Raw genomic sequence first — 17,351 nt, forward strand, 5'->3', positions numbered from 1 at the left:
ATAATATCTCTTACCAACTGCCCATGTAACAAATCTTAATGTCCCTTACAGACTCTCATTTACAGCATCATACAGAATGCCTTCCAAACTGCCAAAGTAACTGATAAAATGAATTGAAAAATGAAAAAAATATACTGGACATTCAGCAACATTAGTCAGCATCACCTGAGGTGATCTGAAATCTCAACTCACAGCAGTCAGTCCTGAATTCTGTAATGTTCCTTGCACTTTTGCTGTATTCTGCTTTGAAGAAAAATTTAAAGACTAGTACATTTCCAAATGAAAGTGAAGTTTCAACTGTGTTCCAGATATAATTACAATGGTGAAACAAAGGGCATGCTGTGATTGACAGAAGTGTGAAGGATTAATTCTAATGGTGCAATGCAGCAGTGTCATACCCTATCCAATTTCCTCTGAGTTCAACTGAGAACGAGGATTACAGACAATGCAATAGATACCTGCATCAATCTCATTAAAGCACTATCGCTAATGTTGAGCTTTGAAGCAAAATTTTGAACCTGAAGTAAGATTTTCTATCAGGAAATCTTGGGCTCTGGAGGTTTCTTTGCTCCTGTGGTGGGTAAGTAACTGTTTCTATGACAACTTCAAAGTACATGCCTTTAAGGGAGAGAGAAACTAAATTAAAATTATTTCCTTCATGGCAGGTTTGTGACAGTTGATCAGATTCTATCCAGTTCAGTTGGAGAGCATCAGTCTTGTGCATCTACTTTAAGGAGGACAGGAGTTCCAGCACTGCTCTCTGACAGAAACACAGATGACTGTTGAGAAAATGCAACGCTTTTCTAAAGGTCACAGACTAGCAGTTGATCCACGCACACAACAATATCAAGCTTAAAACAAAACCCACTAGATACAGTCCTAGAGAGCTAACCTTTCTGGTGATGGTTTTAACATGATATTTATGTTAAGATGCACCCCACTCTACATTCATATTTAGAACGGGTGCTGTCGCTATATAGGGTGAACTGAATCTTTTAAACCAGCACTTCAGCCATAGTGAACCTACCTTTATTTTCTCAGACGGTCTATGTCGGTGGTGGAACACATGCAGGAATTGTCAAATAAAGTGTAGTCTTTGACAGGCTTGGAACTTCAGGCTAGGAAGAACAATGAGTAAGTCTGCCTCACAAGTTGAACTCTTATAAAGCAATAAGAGAGGCAATGGCCTAGTGGCATTGTTGCTGGGCTGTTAATCCAGAGATTCAGGTAATGTTTTGGGAAACTAGGTTTAAATCCCACCATGGCACATGGTGGAACTTGATTTCAATGTAAATCTAGAATCAAGAGTCAAACAATGACCATGAATCAGTTCTGAGGAAGGGTCACTGGGCCCGAAACGTCAACTCTGTTTAATCCTTCACAGATGCTGCCAGACCTGCTGAGCTTTTTCAGCAACTTGGTTTTTGTTGCTGATTTGCTGCAACCGCAGTTCTTTTGTTTTTTATTTACAATGTATCAGTTGTTGATTGTTAGGGAAAAGCCCATCTGGTTAACTGAGGTCCAGACCTGGCGTGGGTCATAAGAGCTGGCAGCTCAAATATCTTCAATGACCTGAGTTGGAATGGTCGTTTTATTTTCCTAGGTTCAGGAAAAGATTCCATCAGATGGAAAGTAGCAAATCAAATCCCTCTATTTCAGAAGGGAACAAGGCAAACAACAAGAAACTATAGACCGATTAGCTTGGCGTCTGTCATTGAGCACATGATAGAGTTAGTCGTTAAAGAGACTTCAGCTACATGCTTCGAAAAGCGCAAGGTAATGGGGAAGAGTTAGTAAGGCTTTGTCAAAGGGAAATTATGTTTAAGTGATTTATTTGGGTTTTTTGAAGGAATAACATGCATTGCGAATGAAGGGAGTTATAGACATATAATACTTGGATTTCTAAACGGTATTTGATAAGGGGGTACATCAAAGATTATTGCTGAAAATAGAAGGTCATAGTGTAGGGGGAAACATATTAACATTGATGGAAGGTTGACTAAGCAGAAAACAGAGCATGCATAAACAGGTTGTTCTCTTATTGGCTGGAAGTGACAAGTGATATCTGTGCTTGGCCTCTACGTTTTACAATTTACTTCAATGACTCAGATGAGCAATGCACAGGCATTGTAGCTAAGTTAGGTAGGAAAGTATGTTGCAAAGAAAACATAAGGAGTTTACAAGCATGTTAGATAGGTTGAGATAGAGTGAAAATTTGGCAGATGGAGTTTGTGGGAAAATGTGAAATTATTTAGGATAATGAAATGTGAGGCTGGATGAACACAGCAGGCCAAGCAGCATCTCAGGAGCACAAAAGCTGACGTTTCGGGCCTAGACCCTTCATCAGAGAGGGGGATGGGGGGAGGGAACTGGAATAAATAGGGAGAGAGGGGGAGGCGGACTGAAGATGGAGAGTAAAGAAGATAGGTGGAGAGGGTGTAGGTGGGGAGGTAGGGAGGGGATAGGTCAGTCCAGGGAAGACGGACAGGTCAAGGAGGTGGGATGAGGTTAGTAGGTAGCTGGGGGTGCGGCTTGGGGTGGGAGGAAGGGATGGGTGAGAGGAAGAACAGGTTAGGGAGGCAGAGACAGGTTGGACTGGTTTTGGGATGCAGTGGGTGGGGGGGAAGAGCTGGGCTGGTTGTGTGGTGCAGTGGGGGGAGGGGATGAACTAGGCTGGTTTAGGGATGCAGTGGGGGAAGGGGAGATTTTGAAACTGGTGAAGTCCACATTGATACCATATGGCTGCAGGGTTCCCAGGCGGAATATGAGTTGCTGTTCCTGCAACCTTCGGGTGGCATCATTGTGGCAGTGCAGGAGGCCCATGATGGACATGTCATCAAGAGAATGGGAGGGGGAGTGGAAATGGTTTGCGACTGGGAGGTGCAGTTGTTTGTTGCGAACTGAGCGGAGGTGTTCTGCAAAGCGGTCCCCAAGCCTCCGCTTGGTTTCCCCAATGTAGAGGAAGCCGCACCGAGTACAGTGGATGCAGTATACCACATTGGCAGATGTGCAGGTGAACCTCTGCTTAATGTGGAATGTCATCTTGGGGCCTGGGATGGGGATGAGGGAGGAGGTGTGGGGACAAGTGTAGCATTTCCTGCGGTTGCAGGGGAAGGTGCCGGGTGTGGTGGGGTTGGAGGGCAGTGTGGAGCGAACAAGGGAGTCACGGAGAGAAATTATTTACTTTGGTTTGAAGAATAAAATATCATTGTTATTTAAGTGGAGAAAGACTACAGAATTTTGAAGTGCAGAGGGATTTAGGTGTTCTGGTGTGTTTGTGACAAATGGTTAGTATGCAGGTACAGCCCATATTTAAGAAGGTTAATGGAATGTGATCCTTTATTACAAGAAGAATGGAATAGAAACATAATATTTAATTATACATGGCATTGTGAGGCTACTTCTTGAATACAAGGCACAGTTTAATCACCTTATTTAAGGAAGGATGTAAATGTGTTGGAGATGATTTCAGGTTGATGCTTGAAATTAGTGAGTTGTCTTATAAATTGGACAGAATGGGCTTGTTTCCACTGGGCTATAGAAGAATAACTGATCGAAGTGTCTAGGTCCTAAATGGCCTTGGCAAGGTGAATGAGGAAAGTTTCCATTTGGGGGTGAGTCCAGAAGTAAGGGATTGTTTAATTTAAATGACTAGGTTTGTGATTTTTCTTGTTCTTTATGCCTGATTTTTGGCAGTTTCTCTCATCATCTGTTTTCTTTCCAGACATGCCTTCTGGTGCCTGAGTACCATCTTGGTGATGTCTGCTCTGAACTACAACTCCTTTCTCAAATTCTTGCACTTACTGCAACATTTAAAGTTTCCCATTTGTATCAATAATTTTTAGTTTTAACTCATGCAGTCTCTGTTGTCTGTTCACTCATTAGCTGAACTCAGGGAGTGTGATTCCTTCTACGTCACTCAGCCTCTCAATATAGCCTGTAGATCTGCAGCTGAGCCGCAGATTTCTTCAGTTCCAGCACATCGGCTAACTGCCCTGAAATGTTATCGCTCATTCTCTGAAGCATTCTTAAGTTTTGGCTGTTGCCACAAAGCATTCTGAGAAGTGTCTTTTCTTAGGAGTCTTCTTGGTTACCTACAGTTTTTGGGGCTGGTGCTTCTATGCAGACACAGCGAGAATGTGTAAACTCCACACAGACAGTTGCCCGAGGGTGGAATCCAACCTGGGTCCCTGGCACTGTGAGGCAGTGCTAACCACTGAGCCACCAACGTGGCTACCAAATTATGGTAGATCAAAAGGGATGTCCACTCACATTCTGGCCATCAAGTTTGCCTTCAGAGCAGCAGGACTCAGCCAAAGGGCACTGCCTCCGCCAGTGCAGCACTCCCTGGGCATTGTGTCAGGCTATCAGCCGAGGTCACACACTGAAATCATGGGGAGTGACAAATCTAACGATGAGCAATACCTCACTTCCGGCTGAAAAGTGAGAGCACGATCACCGAGCCACAGCCTACACCTACAGTGTGAGTCTGCGAAAGGCAGAGTGCTGCTATGATTGACCTAGTTAGATTGATTTTTATTTAAATTGGATGGTTGGAAAATGATGAGGAACATGTACCAGATTTACTGCCTTCATCAGCCTGATTTCTCTCTGTACAGTTGTTATGCTAGTGAGAGATATTCATCCTAAGGTGCTTGCCTGACCTGACTAAGTATTCTAAATATAAACTGGAAACCAATAATCCCAAAGTGAGATTCAAGAGAAACAACTTTACCCAGAAAGCATTAGAACGTGGAACTTGCAGAGGCAAATGGCAAGATAATGTTAAAAGGAAGCTATATAAGCACACCAAAAGGAAAGTACTAAAAGAGATGCTGATAGAGATAAGTGGAGTAAGAAGAAGCTTGTCTGGAGAATAATTGTAACCATGCCCATACTGAGCTGTTTCTAAGCTGAAAATACGATATTTTTCTTACTGCCAATTCTCCCCTCCCCTCTCCTTTCCTCTCTAGTCCTCTCCTCCCCTCCTCTCTGCTCCTCTCCCCTTGCTTCCACCCTCTCCTCCCCTCCTCTCCCCTCCACTACCCCTCTCTCTCCTTCTATCCGTTCACCTCACATCCCCTTTTCTCCCCTCCCCTCTTCATCCCTCTTCCCACCTCCCCTCCTCTCTCCTCTTCCTCCACTTTCCAATTCTCCCCTCCACTCTCCTTCCCTCCATTCCCCTCCCCTCCCATCCCCTCCCCTATCATCCCCTCACCTCCTCTCCCCTCTTCTCCTCTCCCTTTCCCCTCCCATCCCCTCCACCAACTGTCCTCTCTTCTCTTCTCCTCCTGGTCTTTGCCCCTCTCATCCCTTCTCATCTCTTCCACTCCCTTCTCCTCCCCTTTCCTCCTGACTCCTCTTCTCCCCTTCCTTCCCAACCCCTCTCTTCCCCTCCCCTCACCTCCTCTCTTCGCCTCCCCTCTTCTTCCTTCTTCTCACCTCCTCTCCCCTCTACTCTCCTCCCCTTTCCTGATCTCCCCTCCTCTCTCCTGTCCTCCCTTCCACTCTTCTCTCCTCCCCTCTCCTCCTCTCCCTCTTCTCCCCCACGTCTCCTATTGGCTTTGATCATCATGTAGCAGATTTCCAGTTTCCTGTCCCTTCAGGAAGTAGTCAAGTTTTCAACATCCTGCCAAGGGAATAACTAGCCATCCACTAATAATTTTAAGGGCGGAAATCACACAACACCAGGTTAGAGTCCAACAGGTTTATTTGAAAACACAAGCTTTCAGAGCCTCAGTCCTTCATCAGGTGTTAGTGAGGGAGGTACGCATAAAATTGATAAGTAAAAGATCAAAGGTTCACACCCGGCCAACACTGGGCACCTCCACATCATAATTATTTTAACTGTTAGAAATATCTTGTGCCTCCATTGAATCTCCCTGGTCTTCAATAAGCATCAGCTCTTCTTTTAAAATGAACTCATTGAACAGATGAACAAATGGATAGCACTCACATACATTTTCCAGTCAAAGCTCTTAAATATATGTCCTCAATGGAAAGTGGTGAAATTTAAATGTTGAATGATTCTTCGGATTAATTCCGCCCTGGCTGCTGATTGCGAATTGAATGTTTGAAGTTGGCAGCAATGGCAATGAGCAGAAGGTCATTTGGTCCTCCATTGGGGCAATTCTCAGGACAACGATAGGCACCATGTTTAACTCCTATTGATTTGAGAAGGCTAATCAATAATTGACAGAAAGTGTGAAAGATCAGCTTCACTCAGTGGCAAACATTTTGCATGAGAATTTGGAGACTGAAAGTTTGAGCCCCACTTCAGTAACATAACATAGGCAGTCATGACAATCTGGTTGGATAAAATACTATGGTGACATAGTGGGCATGTACATAGAGACAGCTGTCAATGTGCTAGATATAAAGGTGGCTTGTTTCCTCTTACTGTTCCATCTAATAATACTGAGGGAGCACTGTACTGTCTCAGTTAACTTTTTTTCATCAAACATATGTCGAATCCAGTTCAGGAGATCTCAAAATGTTTTTATTAACTGATCATTCCATTGTTGTTTGTGGAACCTTGGTGTGTACACATTGGCTTCTGTACTTGGCTGCAAAACAACACTGAATACAGTTCAAAGATAGTGGGAACTGCCGATGCTGGAGAATCTAAGATAACAAGGTGTGGAGCTGGATGTACACAGCAGGCCAAACAGCATCAGAGGAGCATGGAACCTGACGTTTCGAGTCTGGACCCTTCTTCAGAAATCTCTTCAAAACTGATTTCTGAAGAAGGGTCCAGACCCAAAACATCAGCTTTCCTGCTCCTCTGGTGCTGCTTGGCCTGCTGTGTACATCCAGCTCTACACCTTGTTATCTCTGAATATCATTCAAAGCAATGTATTAATTGAAAAGCATGTTGAGATGTTCTCAGGATATGCAAAAAGCTGCATAAATGAAAGGTCTTTTTTTACATTAACCTTAGCCCAACTCTTTTCGTTATATTTATGATTACTGATGAGAAATTATTACAAAGAACACGCACAGCAATAAAGTGTCTTGCCACCATTCACAAGTGGGGAACTCTACCAGCTGGTAGTACAGAGGACTGGAAGTAACAGTGAGCCCATCACAATGAGAAGGCGTCTTTGAGAGAGAAATAAAATGTCAATAAAGTTATTATCATAAAAATAGTTTAATTTAAATATCAGATAAGTGAAAGAAGAAAAGACAGAGGAAGTAACTTAAATTGGAAGTAAAACAGGAATTCACACTGGAGAAAACACAATGTGGAGCTAGAGGAACACAGCAGGCCAGGCAGCATCACAGGAGTGGGAAAGTTGACATTTTATGTTGATCCTTCTGACGTTGCATGGCCTGCTGTGTTTCTGCAGCCCCACATTGTGTTATCTCTGACTCCAGCATCTGCAGTTCTTGCTATCACATTTGCACTGGAGAAGTGATTTTAACTGGGTGGAAATAGCAGTTGGTAACAAACGATTATTGGGTATTTATTGGCCATGAACCAGCTTCCAGGGAGAGGGGTTTGTGGGGTATCATTAGAAGGGCGGGGCAGGTTGTAACTCTCCCTTTAGAGCCAGGTTCAACAAAGGAAAGTTCCAAGCTTGTCAATGGAGCCTTTTCAAAATGCACTTGTGTTCAGTGGCTTAACTGTCCTGTGCTTGATTATTTGGGTCTGATAGTTGATGCATTTGATTAGATTAAACACGTTTGTGAACTCATAGCAAAGAAAACAGACAGCACAGAATGTAAGCATTATTGAAGACATTTTATGACTGCAGAAATATTTTGATACTTCTGTAAGTAAATAAAGTCACCATAATCTCAGAGGGCTGCTCTCCCATAACAGAGAGATGACTGATGGTGAGTTTAACATGAAAGTCACCATGCCTCAGTGTAAGAAGTAGTATGGGAATTGAACCTGCACTGTTGGTGTCACTGTGCATATCCAGCCAAAGATATATAAAATGTGATAATATGATATATAAAATATACAATACAGAGTGTAGCAATTACTCTGGCTCCCTCTGGGGAACAATCTATTGAAATTCTCCCCTTAAATCTCTGTTAAAGTGCAATCAAGAGACCTTTTGGCACAGGAGAATTTACACATGTACGTGAGGACCTGCACAGCTTGAAGTGAGCCTTCATTTGCCTGCAGAAGCCTATTGTTGACATTCGGACCCTGAGCGGCTAAGTAGTTTATTTAATTTCAATGAGCCACCTGATCAGTTTTTGTTGTACTAGTGAGGTTAAAATCAACCCAATTGTTGGATATTTATATTGCCCCAGCTTGTTTCTAAGTACAGCATTGCTTTTTCAGAAGTGCGGTAACAGGCATAACTCTGGTTAAAAACAATAGCTGTTCCACACATTGCTACATTCCAAAACACAGGACTCATTTTTTTTCCTTACAATCATTGTTAAACATATTTTTAAAATAAAATTATACAAGCAGTAAAGCTGATGGCATCCTGATAAGGAATAAAACACTTCCTAGAATATTGCACATCGCAATGTGGGAATTTATAAATGACTTTTAAATTCAGGGCATAAATTAAAGCCAAATTGAAATAATTCCCCAAAAACATTTTGCTGCAACATAAATCAGAATTGAAAATAAGCTGAGAGGAGGAGAGAACAAGGGAAGTGACTGACCTGTCAAGTGAGGTTTTGTAAAGCTCATTACTAACATTGTAAATATCACATCTGTATGGACTGCACCTATCAATAGCCTTTTATCTTGTACCTGCTACTGCTACTGATCTAATTGCTTCCCAAAGTTTGCTGTTTCACGAGGGGTAATAAAACTAAGGCATTCAATGCTCCACTCTTGAGCAATACCATGAGAAGTGCACTCATCCACCTTCTTATTCATTTAATGCACATTTTCCTTTAAAGTTCATCTTCCAGAGGTGGAGGTGTGATGGAGATGATAGCCTGTTCCAAGGAAGACCACCTCAGAGTGAAAAAGAAGAATTTTGCATTTGTCCAAAGCCTTTCATAACCTCATGACATTCCCAAAGTTACGTTGAAACTAAAAAAGGACATTGGCATTGCAGATGCATTTGTAATTGAGGAATTAACAGCGTGTGTGCAACAAGGAGCAATGAGACAATGGTTAAATAATCTGCTTTGGTAATGCCAATTGGAGAGTATTGGCCAAGACACCCAGAAAAAAAGCCCTTATAGGATCTTTTCCATACAACAGCATTGGATGAAGCATAATCTTGTCAGAAAGCTGGCATTTTTGACTGTGCAGCACCCTCTCAACACTGTGCTGGAGAGTCAGCCTGGACTATGTACTCAGGTATTTAAAACAAGACTTCAACACACAACCTTCAGTATAAGAGCTAAAACACCTCCACACTGACCCACAGCTAATATCATGTGAAGATGCTCATTTCATCTCTCAAGGACAAAGTATATGCACCCTCATCATAACACAGGTCCACCCATGGAATTGCAGATTTCATCAGCTTCCAAATCGGATATATGGTTGGATTGTGACCATCCTACCTGGCGTCACTGTATCCCATAAGAAGAGGCATAATTGGAATCATAAAATCACAAACACAGTTCAGGAGCAGCTGGTGTATCTGACAACTTTTGCCCAGCATTGGACAGATCCGCAATTGCCAGGGCTCAAAGGGCTGGATGAGCTAAAGCCCTCTACCGCTCTATCCTACATTATGCTAAAAGCTCCTTCTTTTATCAAGCCTTTAAGCTACTTATCCCAATGTTTCCTTCTCTGATTCAAAACACTTCCCGAATGCTTGTGAAGTACTTATTCTATTTAATGCATAAGTATTCCAGTGTTAGCACCAGCATCATCTCCTTTGCCTGGTAGGAATGGAGTAAGTTCAGGACAACTTACAGATAATTACAGAGCTCATCTCACTGATAGCGCAATCTCCTGAGGCCACCCAACTCATTTGCTGAGATATCCAAGCATTATTTTGTTATCTCCTAAATCTCAGCTCACCAATAGAACGCTAACTCACATTGTCATTTCAAGTACATTGAGTCATTTGTGTAAATGGGTTTAGCTCATTTGTACAGTGTAATGGGGAGCAGTGACAAGATAATGGCCATAGGCTCTGCTACAAGCCAATAAACACTCATTTAAAATCAGATGAGATTTCCAGCCCAGTACTACTAAAAAGCTGTAAGTGAATGGGAATAATACAATGTAAATTGCTGCCATCAATGTACATCATCTCCAAAACTGTAATGCATCATTCTTTACAAAATGATTAAAATCGAGTGCTGGCAGAAAGCTTGGTCAAACTAGCCACTCAGCGTGAAATATCTTATTTCTTAAAGGGAGGGAAGAAAGAGGAACAATTTGCCCAAACCCTCTTTGCTCAGTCACAAAGATAAAGAGAAAGCAACATGATATCAGCATGAATTAGTGAATGAATAAAGGCACTTCGAAAGGATTTGTATCATCACCTTCTTTGCTTAGTCGAAACAAATATTTGCAAAGTATACATTTTCAAAAGCGAATGTCCCTTTAAGATCTTACTGGTTTTGCAATAACTTTTTCTTTTAATTTTTATTATATTTCTCCCACTTGCAAACTAAGGCAATTAGTCAGGCATAAACACATATTCAGCTATCTCTGCCTTATTTGTAACAGATAATGAGAAGGACATTCATTTCTGAATGAGAAAGTCAAGTAGGAATTAGTAGCAGGTCGTGTGTGAAGGCAGCGAGAGATAGGAATTATAACCAATAGAAATGGTGCCTCCTAGTCCAGACATGGAGGGGAACTGAGAAATTGGATGGACCTGACTGTAATAAATGTGGAAGAAGCGATAGGTGAGTAAAGGTTATGTCTCTTGGCCATATCATTCAATTATACAGAATAATGAATATATTAAAGGTTGAGTTACACAGATATTTAATAAAGGGAATCCAGGATTTGTAGTGATTGTAATGAGGTCAGCCAGGTGAACCTCATAGTATATGAGTCCCACTCAGGGAGCCCTGGCTGACAGATAAGAACAGGAGTGTCAGACATCCTGTTCACTCTGAGAGCAGGCTCTGGATCAGTGTCAAGGACTCTCCATGTGTAAATAAAGAGTGACTTGGTGATGGGATACCGGTCTCTGTGCAGTTATTTTAACTTCCATTCTGAGATTTGCATGAAGTCTTATTCAGGGAATGAATGTTGTCTGATGCATTTCAGAATAGCTTTACGGTCCTAATCTTCTTCAAACAGTGCTTAGCAATGCTGAGAATATCTAGTTCATAATTCAAGCTTTCAAACTTAACTATCAGTTTTCAGCAGTTTGCTAACTGTAACACCACATTTTTCGATCTGAGACAAGGCAGTGAACATTACAGTATTTGGATAATTGCAGTCTGACTGTTCTGTTCACATGACTCATCAGCCATGTGTATGTTTGGTAAAATATCAGTTGCCAGAAGGGGAAAGACATAACTGGTCGCAATTTCTTTTGAGGCATTAGACAATCAAGGTGATCATTTCAGGCAATGGCCAATTTATCATTTGGTATATTTTAAGACAGAGATAGATAGGTTCTAGATGAGTAAGGGGATCAAGGCTTACGGGGGGATGTTCAAAACTGGAGAGCTTCGGTTTAAGGTGAGAGGGGGAAGATTTAAATGATTTAAGGTGAGACGGTTAAGTTTTTCATGCAGAGGGTGGTGCATGTATGGAATGAGCTGCCGGGGAAGCGAAGGAGGTGAGTACAAATGCAACATTTAAAAAGCATCTGAATGGATATATGAATAGGAAGGATTCAATGGGATACGGGCCAAATGCTGAAAAATGGGACTAGGTCAGATTGGGATGCCTAGTCGGCGTAGATGTGTTGGATTAAAGGGTCTGTTTCATTACTGCATAACTCTAGGAATCTATGTCAAGGTATTAGCTGAAGGTGTTGCAAATGCTTTCAAAATGTTTCCATGTTTCCCTTGTCCAGAACAGCAAAACACCAATCCAAACCGGTGATTCTCTTTCGATTAGAATTTCCGCTTGCAGTTAGTCTTCTTTAAATACCAAAACAAGCCTAATAGTTGCTCCATCTAAAAAGACACAAAGCAAAAAAACACATGTATGTCATAAGCAATTGCATTTTCATGTATCTGTCTTAGACCCAAGTAACGGTAGATGATGCATCACAGATTCAAATACACAACCGGGTAGCTTGATGTTCAAAGTGTTTCTCACTTTGAGTCCTTTAATGGACAATACAAAAAAAAAGTCCATTTATGTGTCTATTAAAGTTGCTCACTGAAAAATACATATTTTCAGTGACAATTTCTCAAATGGCCCTGGTTCACAGAATCTCACCGATGTAAGTTTTGCGTCCCAAATGCTCAGCCAGAACAACTCTTGTTACTTGAGCCAAAACACTGGCTCAAGTTCCACAGCCTGATTGAGAGCAAAATCAAGGTGGCAGTTCTGAAGGCTTTCTGCATTGTCAATGGTGGAGCCTTTCAGCTGAACCATACTCTTCTCAGTCCGCATAGGTAGCCATAAAGATTCCACTGAATTAATCAAGTATACATGATTTTCAGGCTAATATTCATCTCTCATTCCACATTACAAAACAGATCATTTGGTAATTCTCACATTCCTGTTGGTGGGGAACTTGCTGTTCTTGGCTGCTGCATTTCCTGCAGTGCACTCATCACTTCAAAAGTACTTGATCGATTGCCTGTGAAGTATGATGTCTTAATATCACGAAAGGTGCTATATCAGTGTAAGCTTTTCTTGAATACCAAGCAGCAGAATCCCACAGGTGCCAATCAGCAGAATACCACCAATAAGAAACATTCACTATTTAGTTCAGACACTAAATTGTTCAATAATGCTAGTTCCGCCGATATCCAAATACGTAATACTCTCTGTTTAGTTAATGGCAGATCATCAATTAAATAAAAGGAATTTTACTTTGAAAGTTTGAGGCATCCACTTGTGAAATGTCTTTCTTTGTTGTACTTATGACCAAAATGTTATCTTTTGGCAGCTTATGAATTCCTGCAGAGCATATTTTGGGAGGTATTATTCTTATGGATTAAGTTTTAAGTGTACTGCGCTATTTCTACTTCTGTTATAGAGTTTTCAACTTTGAATGTCATTCAAAGAATTAAATGTCATTCCAGATGACTCCCATGAGCGGAGGCCAGAGCTGAGTTCTAAGTTGACAGCAAGAAGCTCATATCCAGTCCATACAGACAACTTATGGTAATGGCTTTTGGGGTTCATTAAACCCTCCTTCCATCGAGCATAGCTGTTCTGCTGGCTGATGTAAGATGCTTACGACCATGAAAGGACCTTCACATCACAGCCTTTCAGATGGTTGATAAACCTAAGAACCTTGCAAATATTTTATAATATTGTCCCATGGAAGGTCGTGTAGTGACTAAAACAGCAAATTTTGCAGTAAAATGTCATTTGCAATGAAGTAGCCTGCATGCACGGAGAGCTGTACATTCAGTAAAGCACCAGCGAAGCCAGTGGATCTGATTGGAATAAGTAGAAGAGTGATAATCTGATTTCAATTCCTTCTAATGTCAAGAAGTTAGATTTTGGTTATAATAAAACAATAGCTAGTACTACTTTATACATGAACAATATCATCTTTCTGAATTCAGAAGTGCCTCATGTTGGAAGAGCATTTACTTTCACTAATAGTGCTATACTTCACAGAGGTCACAATATCAAAAAACATCATCTGGAATCAAAGATCTTTAAACCAAGGAGCAGCCTCAAAACCCACTATGAACAGCAGTGTACCTAGGATTTTTATTTCAGCACAGTCATCTTAAAGACTTCTAGCTCTACTTGATTACTGATTAAATTGTTATTCATTAACATCCTTTACAGTAGCAACCAATGTAACAGTTACACTTAATGTCTACGCAAATGCTTCTTTCTTATAATCAGGAGAGTTCAGTCAACAGCATCCAATTACGAAAGAAATTGCCACTTAGTACTGACGATGAAGCACAAGTCAGCAATCAACATCATTTCTACGTCATTGCTGGATTCCAAGAGGTATTCATAATGGTAGCACACGTAAGTGAATCATCAAGGATATTTGTGTGTCAGTTCATACGTTGACTACAAAGCCAACCATGAAAAGCCAACCATGAAATTACAATGTAAACTTCACTGTCTCAACTCCTGATTCATTCATTCCGAATCAGTTTAGGTTAGAGCTCTGAAACATGACAATAGAGTGCCTTTAACTCTCTGTACAATGCATCAGAGGTGACATGAAGAAAATATTTCTATATTGCGAGTCATAAGGATCTGGAACACTATGGTTAAATGTGTGGTGTAGGCAGATTCAAAAGTGGCTTCCAAAAGGGAATTTGATACGTATCTAAAGAGAAAATAATTTATCGTGTGAAAAAGGCAGAAGGCTGGAACTAACTAAGCAGTTTTTATAGAAAGCTGTGGTCTGAATTATCTACTTCTGTGCTGTTCCTCTTCTAACCCAAGTTGGGCAAATCAACAGATTATACTACAACAGAAAGTATGCTAAGGTTTTTTTTTCCCTTAAGTGGCTTGAGAAGAACTCATGTACAATTGTGCAGGTAGCAGCTCTAAATGAGGCTGTAATGTGAGGAGAGCATGAACAGAGTAATGCAAATACTTTAGTAGTTGACAGGTATTGCAACTTTGTTTTAAACATCCTTGCAGCTACATTGCTGCCAGCCAATCCTCAAACCATCTACTTGTCTTAAGAGGCACTCATGGTGCATAATATCTTACAAGACAATGTGTCAGATTCTATAATCAGTGCTGAAGTGGAATGAGTTGGATTCATTACTAATCTCAAAGAAAACAGCAGACAGTCATTTAGCAATTTCTTTGGATGGGTTTCATCTTTCCCGCGTTAATTTGAATCTAGCATGCGAGGGGATCTCCAGGCATCCAATAACAGTAAAATCTTCGCGGGGCCTAAGAAGCCAAACATACCAAAGTATTCTCATTGGTGGCAAACCAAAAAGTAAATGTGCTGATCACCCTTCACCATTTATAACATAAATAATGAAGATTGGGGGATGCAGATTAGAAGTTGTAATTTGACATTACACAAATATAAAATTAGTTTGACAAGTCAGGGGAGATTTTCAGCCGCTATTACGGCCTAATCACCCATTAAAGACAGAGTTACATCTCATCAACAAGGTGTACCTTTTTCAGAAGTTTTAAAAGTGATTAAGGGGACTGTTCTCATTGGTACAATGATCAATAAATATAAATGCTGTGGGGACTTCAACAGTGCATCTGGCTGATGAGTGGAGAAACCCCTGATGAGGTTTTGCTTTTTCATGTTTAATTGCATATGTGTAGACACCAGAAGTTGGCATTAATTACACAAAGTAATGAAACTGTTCATTGATGATTTTGCCATCTCCTACTGCAGATTTCAAATGATAGTATCTCTCAAATGTGTAATAATTCCTTCCCTGTTGACATTGGAAGTCATTAGGCAAAATAGCTTTACCCATTTTTTAGGTAGCTCCAACCACATCTACCTTTCTGCTTATCATACCCTCAAATCTTTACATCTTTAGGAAGGTCTGATTTATCAGAGGTACCCCTCCCTCCCATTGTGCATTATAACCGAAAAGAATTTTGCGGTCAGGACCCCTGCATCTTCACATTCATTGGGTACAACAGAAGGAGGAAGAGAAGAGTAAAGGAGAAGAGGATGAAGTTTGGGGTGAATGGGAATTGGAAGGGAAGAAGCATCCAGGACTCCTTCACACTGAATTGGCTACCTTAGGCTAGGGACTCACAATCTCATCCCACATCAATATTCCCTCACAATTTCTTATCTTTCCATCTCTTTAGGTTGGTAATTGCAAAATCTTCTATGCCTAAAAAAAAACTACCACACAACCTCAGAATGACTTTATCCCATAATGCTTCCAATAATGTATTCAAAACTGAACTTGTCATCCTTGTACATTTGCCAGTTCCTGTCTAATGGGTTCCTGTCTGGCCCAGTGCTCCTAAAAGAATGTTACCTCAGTTGCAGCAATAAAGAGGAGGATTTAGACTGTCAGTGGTTGGGAGTGCTGCATGGTTGAGTCGATAAGCAACACAACCTGATTTCAAACTGAAACACCACAAAGTTACCAATCTCAGTCTGAGTTTAAAGCACGCTGAGATTCATTGTCTTCTGCCTGTTCTACAAAGGAAGCAGAGAGAGTGCCGACCTGCCACTATGTCATGTGCTGTCATGGGAATGGGCAGAATGGACTACAAGCTCAGTGATAAGCCCCCTGTGAAGTTGGAACCAGATTCCACTATGTTTCAGGACAGTAAGAACTTCTTCAGAAGGGTCACCAGACCTGAAACATTAACTCTGTTTTTGCCTTCACAGATGCTGCTAGACCTGCCGAACTTTTCCAGCAACTTTGTTTTTTGTCCCTGATTTATAGCATCTTGCAGTTCTTTTGCTTTTTTTCTTATAGAGCATAATCTGTGACAGACCTGCCAATGCACCAAGCATCTCCAAGCACATCCGCATTCCCTTGTATGCCACTCCTTTGAGATCTTTATCCAAGCCCTCTGCTGTAAAACTCATCCATAATCTCACTCTTTGATGCGTTGGCAGACGAACAATCTTTAATTATAAGGAAAGGCTGGATAGGCTGGGATTTTTTTCACTGGAGTGTAGGTGGTTGAGAAGTGATCTCATAAGAAGTTTATAAGTAGAGTTGGTGGTGTTTGTCTTTTTCCTAAGATGGGGAAGTTTAAGACTAGGGGGTCCATGTTAAGGCGAGGGATTTAAAAAAGACAGCAGCAAATGTTTTGCCCAGAGAGTGGTTTGTATGTGAAGTAAACTTCCTGATGAAGTGGTGGATGCTGGTACAATTACAACATTTAAAATACATTTGGATGGAAGCATGAATAGGAAAGGCTTAGAGGGAGATGGGCCAAGAGCAGACAAGTGGGACTAATGTAGTTTGGGATTATGTTCAGCGTGGACTGGTTGGACCAAAGGGTCTGTTTCCTTGCTGTATGACTCTATGACTCTATGATCTAAGTTTCCCTCAGCCTGGCTGCAAACCACTCACACCAAGTGAATCACTATGTGTTTCATTTATAACCTGCCTTCTGAAGCACGGCCTGTTTCTGAGCTGGTGTTTGTGAGTATCAGGGGTCAAGGCATTCATCAAATTTTTGCTCTTGCTCGTAATCTTCATCATGGGGTTGAACTGGTTGATAGCAAAAATACAGAAGGGGAGGATGGTGTTGGGGAAATTGGGGATGTATTATACGTAGCAGGTCCATCTTGCACTTAGCACCAGATAAACAAAAAAAATGTCTTATGTTAATATATTATCTCTCACAACATCAGGACATCCCAAGA

Source organism: Stegostoma tigrinum, chromosome 21, assembly GCF_030684315.1.
Source record: "Stegostoma tigrinum isolate sSteTig4 chromosome 21, sSteTig4.hap1, whole genome shotgun sequence".
Classification (NCBI taxonomy): Eukaryota; Metazoa; Chordata; class Chondrichthyes; order Orectolobiformes; family Stegostomatidae; genus Stegostoma; species Stegostoma tigrinum.